This window comes from Toxorhynchites rutilus, chromosome 2 (assembly GCF_029784135.1).
Source record: "Toxorhynchites rutilus septentrionalis strain SRP chromosome 2, ASM2978413v1, whole genome shotgun sequence".
Lineage (NCBI taxonomy): Eukaryota > Metazoa > Arthropoda > Insecta > Diptera > Culicidae > Toxorhynchites > Toxorhynchites rutilus.
In genome coordinates, this window is record NC_073745.1 from 27,683,898 (window position 1) to 27,696,791 (window position 12,894).

Sequence of the window (12,894 nt, forward strand, 5' to 3'; positions counted from 1 at the left end):
ACAACGAATTCACCGGAAAAAAAAAAAAAAAAAAAAGAAACCAGGCGCATCCCCCCCCCACATCATCCGAGAAGATCCTCCCTTGCGGTTTACGAGCGGAGCTGAGGTGAGTGGCAATTCTACTATTAAAACTAAAAGAAACATTATCCCCTTTTAAAATAAATAAAATAACAAATACTATTAAAAAAAAAAAAAAAAAAAAAAAAAAAAAAAAAAAAAAATGAACCCCACAGAAACTAACAATACCAACATTCCTGAAGAGGAATTAATTCAGTCCACCGTTGACATGTTCAACAGGGCTGAAAAAGTGCTAAAGGCGATGCAAACGCCTCAAGCCATAAAGGAACTGCCTTGTTTTGACGGTAACCCCGTCAAACTACACGCGTTCATTAGAGCGGTTGAAAATCTAATGCCGTTCCTTAATACCATGATAAATACCCCATTCGAGAAAGTGTGGCTGCAATCAATACGTGCGAAAATCACGGGTGATGCAGACCAAATTTTAGAGATAAACGGTACTCCTTTGACATGGAGTGACATGAAAAATAATCTGATCGCACACTACAACGATAAACGTGATGCGGTCACATTAACGAGAGAACTGTTCCAGTTGCAGCAAACTGGAACGATTGAAGAGTTCTTCGGGTCGGTTCAGCAAATATTATCTTTGCTCGTGAACCACACGAATATTTCAACCACAGATGCTGATTTGAAAGAAGATCGCATCCGCACTCACACTGAAAACGCTTTACAAGTATTTTTAGCAGGGCTCAGGGAACCGATCGGTGGTAACGTGAGAGCCCGTCAGCCTAGAAAGTTGAAAGAGGCGTTTGATGCCTGCGTGCAGGAAAGAAATTTCCAAATGAGACACGGATTGACGAAACCAGATTTTCACAGACCACCCAAACCACAACCACCATTCATACCAAAACAAATAAACTCATACCCTAAACCTCAACATAGAAACTATCCACACCAAAATTTGCAGCAACCTCTTCGTCCCCCACCGAATGCTAATAATTTTAACAGACCGCAGATTCCCCCGCGGAATTATCAACAGACCTACCAAAACGTTTTCGCGCCGAGAGCAATGCACATGCCCAAACCCACACCGATGGAAGTGGATCCTTCCATCCAATCGAGGCGGGTTAATTATATGAACAGGCCACAGCAGAGGCCGATTAATTATCACGAGGGCACATACGAGCAAGAACAGTATAACGAGAATTACGACGAAGATGCTCAGTATTACGACCGTTTCGCGCATACGCAAACGGATGAAACAACTGCAATACAAGACAACCATGAACAAACAGAGGAAAACGAAATTACAGATGATCTAAATTTTCATCTAGCTCAAAGCTTTCAGATAGGCAGATGAGTAATTTTATCCCATATATTAAAATAAATACATCCAAGGGACCCCTTAAATTTTTGATTGACACTGGAGCAAATCAAAATTATATTAGCCCCAGACACATCAACATAGAATATTGCGGATATAGTAAACCACACAAGGTTCGGAATGTTAGCGGGACCCACACTATAAATCGATACACAAAATTTAATCCTTTCCCATTTATCCCACAAACAAAACCTCTCACCTTCCACGTTTTTGAGTTCCATCCTTTTTTTGACGGCCTGATTGGCTACCAATCACTCCAAGAACTTAAAATCGATATATTAACCACAACGAACGAGTTAAAATTCCCCTCTACCACTGTCCAAATGTTTAGGAAATATCCCGAACCTTCTTCTGTCTGTTTGAATTCCAATGAAACAAAAATAGTAAAAATAGGAACAAGTTTTGAGGAAGGCGATTTTCTACTGGAAAACGACGTAGAAATTCATCCATTTGTCAAAATTCATTCTGGACTTTACTGTTCACATGACTTTTCAACAAATGTCATTATAACTAATTACAGTAGGGAGGCGGTGGAAGTGAAAATTCCCCGAAATATTGACGCGGAACTGAATAATTTTGAATTTATTTCTTCCGAAAACAATTCAACCGAGAACTCCAGAAGCAGTGAATTATTTTCCCAGCTTCGGACGGATCACCTGAACGAAGAAGAGAAGAAAAAGCTGTTCCAATTGATTCAGCGCTATCATTCAATATTTCACCTTAAACCTGAAAAACTTAGTTTTACCAATGTGGTAAAACATAACATCGAGACAAAAGACGATATCCCTATCCACTCTAAAAGCTATAGGTACCCCTACCATCTTAAGGAGGAGGTCCAAAGGCAAATTAGAGAGCTATTGGAGCAAGGGATTATACGACCTTCAAACTCCCCTTGGTCGTCTCCTATTTGGGTTGTGCCCAAGAAGATGGATGCCTCTGGGAAGAAGAAATGGAGATTAGTCGTCGATTACAGGAAGCTTAACAGCAAAACAATAGACGACAAATATCCCATTCCGAACATCACCGAAGTTCTTGATAGACTTGGACGATGTAATTATTTCACTACACTCGACCTTGCATCCGGTTTCCACCAAATTGAGGTAGAGCCAAAGGATGTTCCTAAAACTGCGTTCAGCGTAGAATATGGCAAATATGAATACGTAAAAATGCCCTTTGGACTGAAGAATGCCCCTTCTACTTTCCAAAGAGTCATGGACAACGTGCTACGTGACCTAGTAGGCAAAATTTGCCTGGTGTATATGGATGACATAATAGTGTTTTCCACGTCACTACAAGAACATACAACTAATTTGACAAAGGTGTTTGATGCCTTGCAAAAGTTCAATCTGAAGATTCAGCTGGACAAGTCAGAATTCTTACGTAAAGAAGTAGGTTTTCTTGGTCATATCGTTACGCCGGAAGGTGTTAAACCCAATCCGGATAAAATTCTGGCAATAAAAAACTGGCCCATACCAAAAACCGAAACAGAATTACGAGGATTCCTGGGAATACTTGGTTATTATCGGCGCTTCATAAGGGACTTTGCAAGAATAGTAAAACCCTTAACTAAACAACTCCGCAAAGGAGATACAAAAAAAATCACCGTTTCTCACACCGATGATTTTATTCAGGCCTTCAACAAATGTAAAACATTGCTCACTAGTAGCCACGTTTTACAATATCCCGATTTTAGTAAGCCGTTCGTACTCACAACGGATGCGAGTAAGTTTGCAATTGGGGCCGTGCTTTCGCAAGGACCAATCGGACAAGACAGACCCGTTGCATTTGCTTCGAGGACTTTGACTAAAACCGAGGAAAACTACTCGGTTATAGAAAAAGAGCTCCTAGCAATATCATGGGCATGCAAATATTTCCGCCCATACCTGTATGGAAAGAAATTTACCTTATTCACGGATCACAAACCGTTAACATATATGTTTAGCTTGAAGGATCCGAACGACAAAATGGTCAGATGGCGGCTCCGTCTCGAGGAATTCGACTACGAAGTGAAGTATCGTCCGGGCAAACAAAATGTTGTTGCCGACGGATTATCAAGAATCAAGACCAACGAAATAAACGTAAACGACACATCATCAGAGTCCGGAACATGTCATTCCGCAGACACCGATGATAGCGAATTTATTACGTCAACCGAATCGCCGATCAATTTCTTTAGTAATCAGATTATACTGAAGAAAGGCACGAATGACTCTACAGAATACGAAGAAGTATTCCCTAGAGTACATCGACGAACAATTACTCGCACGGATTTCACAGTAGTCAGGGTTTTAGATATATTCAAGGAATATATGAATCCAAAGAAGATTAACTGTATTATGTGCGACGAGTCTCTGATAAATATTCTGCAAATAGTCTACAGAAATTATTTCAGTCGCTCGAAAACATTCAAGATAAAAATTAGTCAAAAACTCCTTACAGATCTTCGTACCGCCGAAGAGCAGAACGAGATCATCAGGAAAACTCACGATAGAGCCCACCGCGGCGCTAAAGAAAACCAAGTCCAGATCTTACGCCAGTATTATTTTCCAGGCATGAAGCGACAAATTCAACGCTATGTGAATATGTGCGAAACATGTCTTGAAAACAAGTACGAGAGAAGGCCATACAAAATCAAACTATCCAAAACTGACATCCCAACCAAACCGTTTGAAATAGTCCACATAGATATTTTCATTTCACAACCCGACCTATTCCTATCCGCCGTAGATAAATTTTCCCGTTTTGCTACCTTAATTCCAATTAAATCCAGATCAATACCAGATGTGCGAGCAGGATTCGTCAAATTAATGACTCTATACAGCACACCAAAACACATAGTGTGTGATAATGAACCTGCTTTCAAATCTATTGAAATCCGATCCCTCCTTGAACGATTAGAAACCACCATCTACTTCACACCCACAGATCATAGCGAAACCAATGGAATCGTCGAAAGATTCCATTCAACATTGAGTGAAATCTTCCGATGCATTCGGGAAAAGTATAAAGACTTATCTACAAAAGAAATTTACAAGATAGCCACGAATCTATACAATCGAACAGTCCATACAAGCCACAATATGAAACCATTCGAAATACTCTTTGGGCACAGAGAGTTTGAAAGGCTACCAGTAGAAATTGAAAGAATATTTGAAAACAGACAGGAAATCGCAGACGAAGTTACCTTAGCACTCAATAAAACAGCAAAGAAAAATTTGGAATCAAATAATAAAAATAAGGAAGACGAACCCCATTTCGAGGAAGACGAACCTATCTTCAAAACTACTCAAGGTATTAAATCAAAGACAAGACCGAAATTTCAGAAAACAGTAGTGCGACAAAACAGAATCAAAACCATAATAGATCACAAAGGACGAAAACTGCACAAAAACAAACTAAAAAGGAAAAGAAAATAATCTCTCCAATTTCTCTTTTCACAGAATGAGGACTCAACTGATAGTGCTGGTAACCCTCCTTTATAGTACCCCATCCATCCATAGCTCATCTCTCCAAATTCAAGACCTCACAAATAACCCAGGACTCATCCCCATCCAATCAGGTATAGCCCGAATTAGAACCGGATCGCATAGAATCTTCCATTCAATAGAGCTGCTTGAATTCGAACCAACATTTTCAAAAGTTAATAAAATAATTCAGGATTTACAAATTTTCAAATACAAAGATCTATCAGAATTGCTTAATCAGAAATTTTCTAGAATACAAATAACATACGATAATTTATTACCAAAAGCTAGACAAAAAAGAGGACTATTCGATGCGTTAGGAAGCACTATTAAAATAGTTACAGGTAATTTGGACAACAACGATTTAATTAAAATAAATGAACAACTTGATGCACTATACAAAGGAAGTAATAAGCTCATAACAGAGAATAACGAACAAGTCCGCATTAACAAACAAGTGCAAGAACGAATAAATGTTATAATTAAGCAAATAAATGAGCAGCATAAAGCAATTGTAAAAAACCTGATTAAGCCTAGAGAAGAAATAATTAACACAAAAAATAACACATACCAAATCAATGTACTGAAGGAAATTTTCAACCTAAATCTCAGTTTAGACTTACTCAAAGACCAAATAGAGAACATTGCGGAAGCCATTCAATTAGCTAGAGTTAAAATTATACCAAGAAACATTCTGACGACAGAAGAAATTGTGGAAGCAACACATATCTTGAGAAAAGATAACATTACAATCAACAATTTTGAAAAAACATACGAATATTTGGAATTAGCAGCTATAATTCAAAATACAAAAATTATATTCATTGTTATGATTCCTAGTTTTAAAAGTTCAAGTTACACCCGCCTGCTTCTGGAACCTGTTGCGAAGAATGGTAAAATGCTGAAACTGCCGTCAAAGAGAGCCATCATCTCCGATCAAGATACCTATTTCATAACTGGAAATTGCTACGAAGTCGAAGAAGAAACCATCTGCAGATCAAACGAGCTGATAAACGTCTCTGCAGACAACTGCTTCTCAAAGCTACTGAAAGGGTTCTCAGGACAATGTAGTTTCGTCGAGTCCCTTAACGAACCACAAGTCGAAAGAATTGATGATAATCATATCATCGTCAAAAGAGCTATCAATATTCCATTGAGCACAAATTGTGGAATGACAAGCAGGAACATTACTGGAACTGCGTTAATATTCTTCCAGAACTGTACTATTACTATCAACAACACAAGATACAATAACATTGAATTATCCGGCAAGGAACCACTTCTAATGATTCCACTAAACGGATTAGACATTGTCGAATCCCATTTAGAAACCAATGAAACCATTACCCTCGAAAAACTGGAGGAAGCACATTTTTTAACAAGAAAGAAGCTCGAAGTCTTGCATAAACAACAATTGCATCTCACTTTTGGAACATGGACTTTCGTAGTATTCCTAGCAATAGCAGTTGGACTTATGAAAACCCGTTACACATCATGCAAACCAAAACCAAACACTTCAACCAGATCCATCGAACCGGGACGGCTCGATCTTAAAGGGGGAGCAGTTACGGCCCATTCTGGCCCTACACAAATCGAGACAACCCAATCGATAAACACCGTCAGCAAAATCGCCCGCGAAACATCGCAGTCCGACGCACCATCAAATTCCAGCGGCGACCTGGATATTATCGCGGCGTCAACAACTCAGCCACGCGTGCACACAACCGCCGAAGTAAGCAGAACACATCCGGTCAACAACAAACAAATTTGCGGAAGCAGCAGAACATCAGGAGCACCATTCCATTTTTAATTGAATAAAGAAATCAGTTTCAATTAGACGACCGAATCGAATCGACGCATTTTTTAAAAACTCTAAAAAGAAAGTCCCGGTCGTTTTTATATATATATATATATATATATATATATATATATATATATATATATATATATATATATATATATATATATATATATATATATATATATATGCATTACCTAGTGTCATTTATTTATACTTAGTCGAGATTTCTTAAGCCAAATAACACGCCTTGAATGTATTCCGAGGGGCAAGCTCTAGAAAGAATATATTAATTATATTAACATGTTTCCTCAATTCTATGGTTGATAAAATAGAGAACCGATTACTCGCGGCCGACTCGAGTTTAAAAGGGTGACACATTTTCATTAGGAAAAGGATGGAATGTAAGGAGATTGTAACAATGTTCACACTCACACTTCACACTCGATTCTTAAATACTATCCTTACATCTAATATGTATTACAATTCAACTTATTCTAATGGAGGGGAACCGATAGCTCGCAAAGGACGAAAAGGAGGGGAAAAGGATGTAAGAACAATCACACTCGATAGATCGATAGTTTTAAGGAAAACATATATGTGGCTTCAATTATTTTAATTGAGACTTTCGTGGGATCGGAAATCGATTGTAATAACACGCGTAAATGTTCGAGATAAAAAGAACTGGTTTATTTTCTACACGCTCTCTTCTTATACAGAAATTGGAACAATCATGGAATTCTCGTCTATAGTCCTGACCATCAAAAGGGTTATAGTAAGGCAGAACAATTGTATATTCAATTTGAACAAATTGATTCGCATTCGTATGGAACCTAAAGCACTTTCGTGTGCGACAAAAAGTGTTGCACTTCGGATGTCACACAGGGGCTGCAACGGTATCTCAGATGGCACTACATATATTTGGGACATGTAATCAAGATCAAGCCGAGCCAACACTTCTCTCACCGTTACATTGGGCTGCCTTCCTCTGGCCCGAAGAGAGTTTTCTAAATTCGATCTGGCAACAACATACCCCTAAAGCTCATTCTCATTCATTTCATTCATTTCTTTGTTCGATCACACGTGCTGTAATATCATGACAATGCATGCGTTCAGGCCTCTCTACCTCTCTACGTTGAGATTAGAGATGGGCAAACCGTTCACGAACGGTACGATAGAACTAGTTCGCCGAAAAGAGTGAACGAGCGGTCGTTCTTTTTAAAAGAACGGTAGTTCTCCCCACGAACTGATTGCGAGCAAGGTGTGTATATATATAATATACCAGGTGGAGTAATCATACAATATGTCCTTTCAGCCATATTGGAATTGCTGTCGGTATTGTTTACAAACAGACTGTCGCCGACTATGTTATCAGATGTTATCACCCATAGAATATACAGATTCGTGATGCTCTACAATCGAGTTCGGAACCTAAGCTTGCTTTTAGTTTGTGAATTATCGGTTTTTGTTTTGTTGTTGCCGTCTTCAAAGAAAAGCGTTATTTTGAAAACCATATCGAGAATGATAGCAAAGTATTGTTATGATTCGATACGGCGATTCTTAATCTTAATGGAACCAGAAATATCTACTGTGATTGGTTCGATATCAATCTTAGCGGTGAGAGTGAACTGAACAGTTCATGCAACATGCAATGTAATTTTCTCTATTTGAAATTATGCCATTAGGAAAAGTGGAAGACCTAGCTGACGGCAAAGCTATTCGAAAAACCTTCATTCGGATAAATAAAATTTCACTAGAAGAGGGGGATGGCGTTTATCAGCTACAGCATGTAAGTTTATTGAGAAAGCGTATCATTGCAAGTCGTATTTGTTATTCGTATGCATATTCCAGTGATCAATGCAGTTTTTACTCTAACACATAGAATGGGAAATTACACGAACTGGTTCCCACTTACCATCGAGAGAAGAAACTATTCTGAAGAAATTGAGCAGTTTCACTCCTCAGTTAAGCAGTTAGCTGCTTGCACAGCGCTGAAGCAACTGCTATCAACGTGGAGCCACAGTTAATGATTGATGACCACCAGCTGTCGAATAATGATAATATTTTCGAGACGGGCTCAGTCGAACAAGAAGCCGAAACGCTAATCAGGAGAAAATGGAAAGCTCTTTTGCATCAGCAAAATAGACGAAGAAGTAAACAACACTTTTATAATTCCGATTGCCATAAAAAGTTATTTGGATGCTCCGTAAGGAAATCCTCGCGGACGGAGGTGTGATGAAGGACTATATAGGACTACACAGGATGAGAATGTGATGTTTTTTTTTTTATTTTATAAACTGGTAATCTATTTCAGAAAAAAAACCATTAAAATTCGAAAAGTGTGAAAAATCTTTTTGTTCGAAATACGAACTCAAATTGCAAGTTGGAACTCATACAGGTTAGTTAAAACGAGGGCTATTCAATAATCCATTCAGTAGGATCATCCCGTTGCAGGTGAACGTCCCCATCCTTGTCCATATTGTCCGAACACGTTTAATTGTTCTACAACGCTTGAAGGAAACATTCGAACTCATGCGGGTTGGTAAAACATGTTTTTCTAAAATGAACAATTCAGCAGAGATTCAGTTTGATTGCAGGTAAACGTTCCAATTCATGTGCCCAAAAGAGTTTATCAGGTCTTCATCGCTCCAAAGCATAATCGCTTTCATACAGGTTGGTAAAATAGGTTTTACTACGACGGATAGGTTTCAGCAGAGCTATTGATTTGCAGGCAATTGTCCCTATTCTTGTTCGCAGTGTTCAAAAAAGTTTCAGCCATCCAAAAGCACATTCAAACTCATACTGGTTAGTAAAATATGTTTTTTTACAATGAACCATTCAACAGTCATTCTTTTGCAGGTGAATGTCATTGCAAACACATCTGTTGATCCGCGCTCGGATCGCCTTAAACTTCATTTTGGCCGAATCTGGTCAAACAGACATTCCTATTGAGAACATTTGCCGCTTGAATGAATTTCAATAGGGAGGATCAATTGCCGCAAAATATGATACAGGTTTTTATTTGGCGTTGTAACTTATTTGGCGTTGTTTCATGATATGAATATAGAGAATATTTGACAGAGAATTGTATTTTGATATTTTCCAGCTTCTGTTGAAGTTCGATCCGCATGGCCTTAGGAAATAGAAACTACTGAGAAGATAACGTAAATAACAACAAAACATATAAATCTAATAAGCCATACCCTTCACTTCCAACAATATATGAATAAGTTTGGATCTCGAAAATGAATCGCCATGTTATTCAATTGGTATGAAGTTTCCAGATTCATGCATCAACAGTTTAGACACACGCACGCACACCTTACGGTGACAATATACTACCATCAACATTTCATCTGAATTTACCATAAGTAAAACCAAACCGGTTTAATTTAGATTATGAACTAATAAAGCGAACCTTCCGAATTGTGTAGCTAGTAAGTCGAAGTCATGTAAAAGCTTATACCCTTAAGTTCAGTTCTATTTTTCATATATGTATATTCTATATATCGCAAGCAGGAAAGATAATGAATTCATGTCAGATACCCGATGTGTAGTCTCAGGAAATTTTCTCCTCAGAATGAATTCTCGAGAGTATGAGGGAACTCAATATTATTCTGGTTCATAGGTCCGGACTCGGTTGGTAATGCTAAAATAGAAATTAATTAATATCAGTCGCTAATTTGAGTTTGTTACCTTGCCATTTTTCAAAAATTGTCTACATTATTTAGCACCCGATCTTCACAATTCGCTCTTCATTGCTCTCAGCATTAAAATGATTCGAGCAAACACAATAATTTTGGTCTGAACACCAGAATTCGTTATTCCCACAGAAAATAATCCATATCCTCTGCCTCTGCTCGTTATTGTGGGAACATGTGGTGGTGGTTTACAGCACAATAAAAGGGCAGCAGTAAAAAGTTACCATGAAACAATAATCAAATAATTAGCAGACTTACTTGATTTCGAATTTGAAAAGTGCGCCTCAAGTTCTTTTTCCTGGTTCAATTTAACTTTTTTAACACAGACTATGTGTGCTCCCGTGGCCGAGTGGTTAGCGTCAAAACTAACAGGCCGGGGGTTCGGGTTCGATTCCCATCTGGTCGGGGAAATTTTTCTTCAAAGAAATTTCCTCTGACTTGCACTGTGGTCACGCGTATTCTAGAGCTTGCCACTCAGAATGCATTCAAGGCGTGTTATTTGGCATAGAAATCTCAACTAAGTACTAATGAAAATGACGCAAGTAATACTACGTTGAAACGGCGGAGTTCCTCTAGGAACGTTAGTGCCATATAAGAAGAAGAAGAACACAGACTATTCGTGCATTTGAAAATGCAAAAGTGACGTTTCATACAATAACAAAACAAACAACCCCCGCTGTACAAACCGTATTCCCCTTCCTGTTGAAGTGGCGATGATGCTTCACCTGTTATTAATATTTATACGCACCTTGATTGCGAGCGAACGGTTTGTGAACGAACTGATTCCGTAAGAACGGTTTGCGAGTGAACTGTTTGAGAGTGAACTGTTTGTGAACGAACTGTTTGCGAGTGAACTGTATGGGAAAGAACTGATTGAGAGTGAACTGTTTGGGAACGAACTGTTTGAGAACGAAGTGTTAGCGAACGAACAGCTGAACTGATTTGCACTGGACGGAATGGATAAATAAAACGAGAACGCTTGTAAGAAAAATAAAACGAGCTGGGGCGATATAGGATTAGGTAAATATAAAATTTTATAGTGAGGGCATGTTGAGAAAAAAAAGGTTTTTCGTTGCTTTCAATTCATTGTTTGGCGTGTACGTGTTATCGTGATTTTTTGTATGATTGATTGTTAGTGAAAATCGGTGATGATTTTTTTCTCTGAATGAACATTATGAAATATGATCTTACATGGAACCTGTGTGTTGTCCAAAAACATAATATGAAAAATTGCACATATTTTGTCCGCATCAAATTATTACATAAACTTTTGTCGACCGATAAACATATTTTCACATTCAGTTTGCGACTTTTAATGGAGCAGCTTATCTTTCCCCACTAAATTTCAAAAATATAAATCCCATACGTACACTATCCAATCCAACGATATCAATTAATAGCTGTCTATTAATGTTGGGTTACAGCTAACATTCTATGTTGTTCTTAATACCGCTGAACGAAAGAGCGAAAGAACGGTTCAAAAGAACTGATTCACTTAGATGCACGGTTAGTGAGTGAACCGTTCATCAAAGTGAACTGTTTTGCCCATCTCTAGTTGAGATAGTGAACGTTAGGAACATTAGGGACGTTAGTACCTGTCTCCGCCCAGATAGGTATCCGAGCAGAGTCCTATTAGAGATGATGTGTAGAGATCCTGTCTACAGCGCCAAAAAATGTCTCCGCCCAGATATGTTTTGAGCAGAGTTCCGAAGTAGAAAGATGAGAGTAGACTGGCTACCCGATGATAATGATGAGATGAGATCGAATATAATCAAGACGCTTGATGTCTACTGATCTAAGGTTTATTTGCGACTGAACTGTTAACTGAACTGACTGATAAAGTTGTTTGTAATAGAATCGAGGTGTGTTTCTGTTTTGTGAATTTTCTTCTTGGCCAGCCTGGGCCGTAATAGTACCATTGAAGAAAAAGATGGAGAGCGTGGTTTGAACGGTTTGTGTCAACGATGAACTTCAGATTATTGTTTCTTCTTCGAATCCCAATTTCTCGCGTCGCTATGCAGTCGCTTATCATGAACATTTTGTGCCCTTTTATACGATCGGTCCCATAGTCATTCTTTGTTTGGATTGCGTCTGGAATATTCGCTATAACAAAATTACTCATTGTACAGCGAGTCCGTCTTCCACCTGTTCCTATCCCATGATAATTCGCTGGTTATTGTTTGTGTGTTGTGATTGTTTACATGTTGTTTTGTTGTGATTCTTGTTCTGTGCTGTGGTAAGTATTATGTGTATTATGCTTAGAATAATGTTCAATCCATTACAGGTGACTACTTCTGGAGCAAAAGGTAAGTAAATAAATATTCTCATATATGTAATTTACTAACTATTCTTCTTTTTCAGGTGCGGATTCAGGACCTGCTTGCCTAATATGTTTAGTGTTTTAGTGTTAAGTGTTTATAGTAATGTGTAAAGTGTTTAATATTTATAAGTAAAGAGGTTTGTAATAGAATCGAGGTGTGTTTCTGTTTTGAGAATTTTCTTCTTGGCCAGCCTGGGCCGTTACAG

The 12,894-nt window shown here is 38.2% G+C and overlaps 1 protein-coding gene across 4 annotated transcripts in view; it reads right to left on the minus strand.

Moving 5' to 3' along the window:
* Positions 1-12,894, minus strand: part of LOC129764183 (G protein-coupled receptor kinase 1) — a 402,831-nt gene that overhangs the window by 70,477 nt on the left and 319,460 nt on the right. The gene's annotated exons all lie outside the window — the stretch shown is intronic.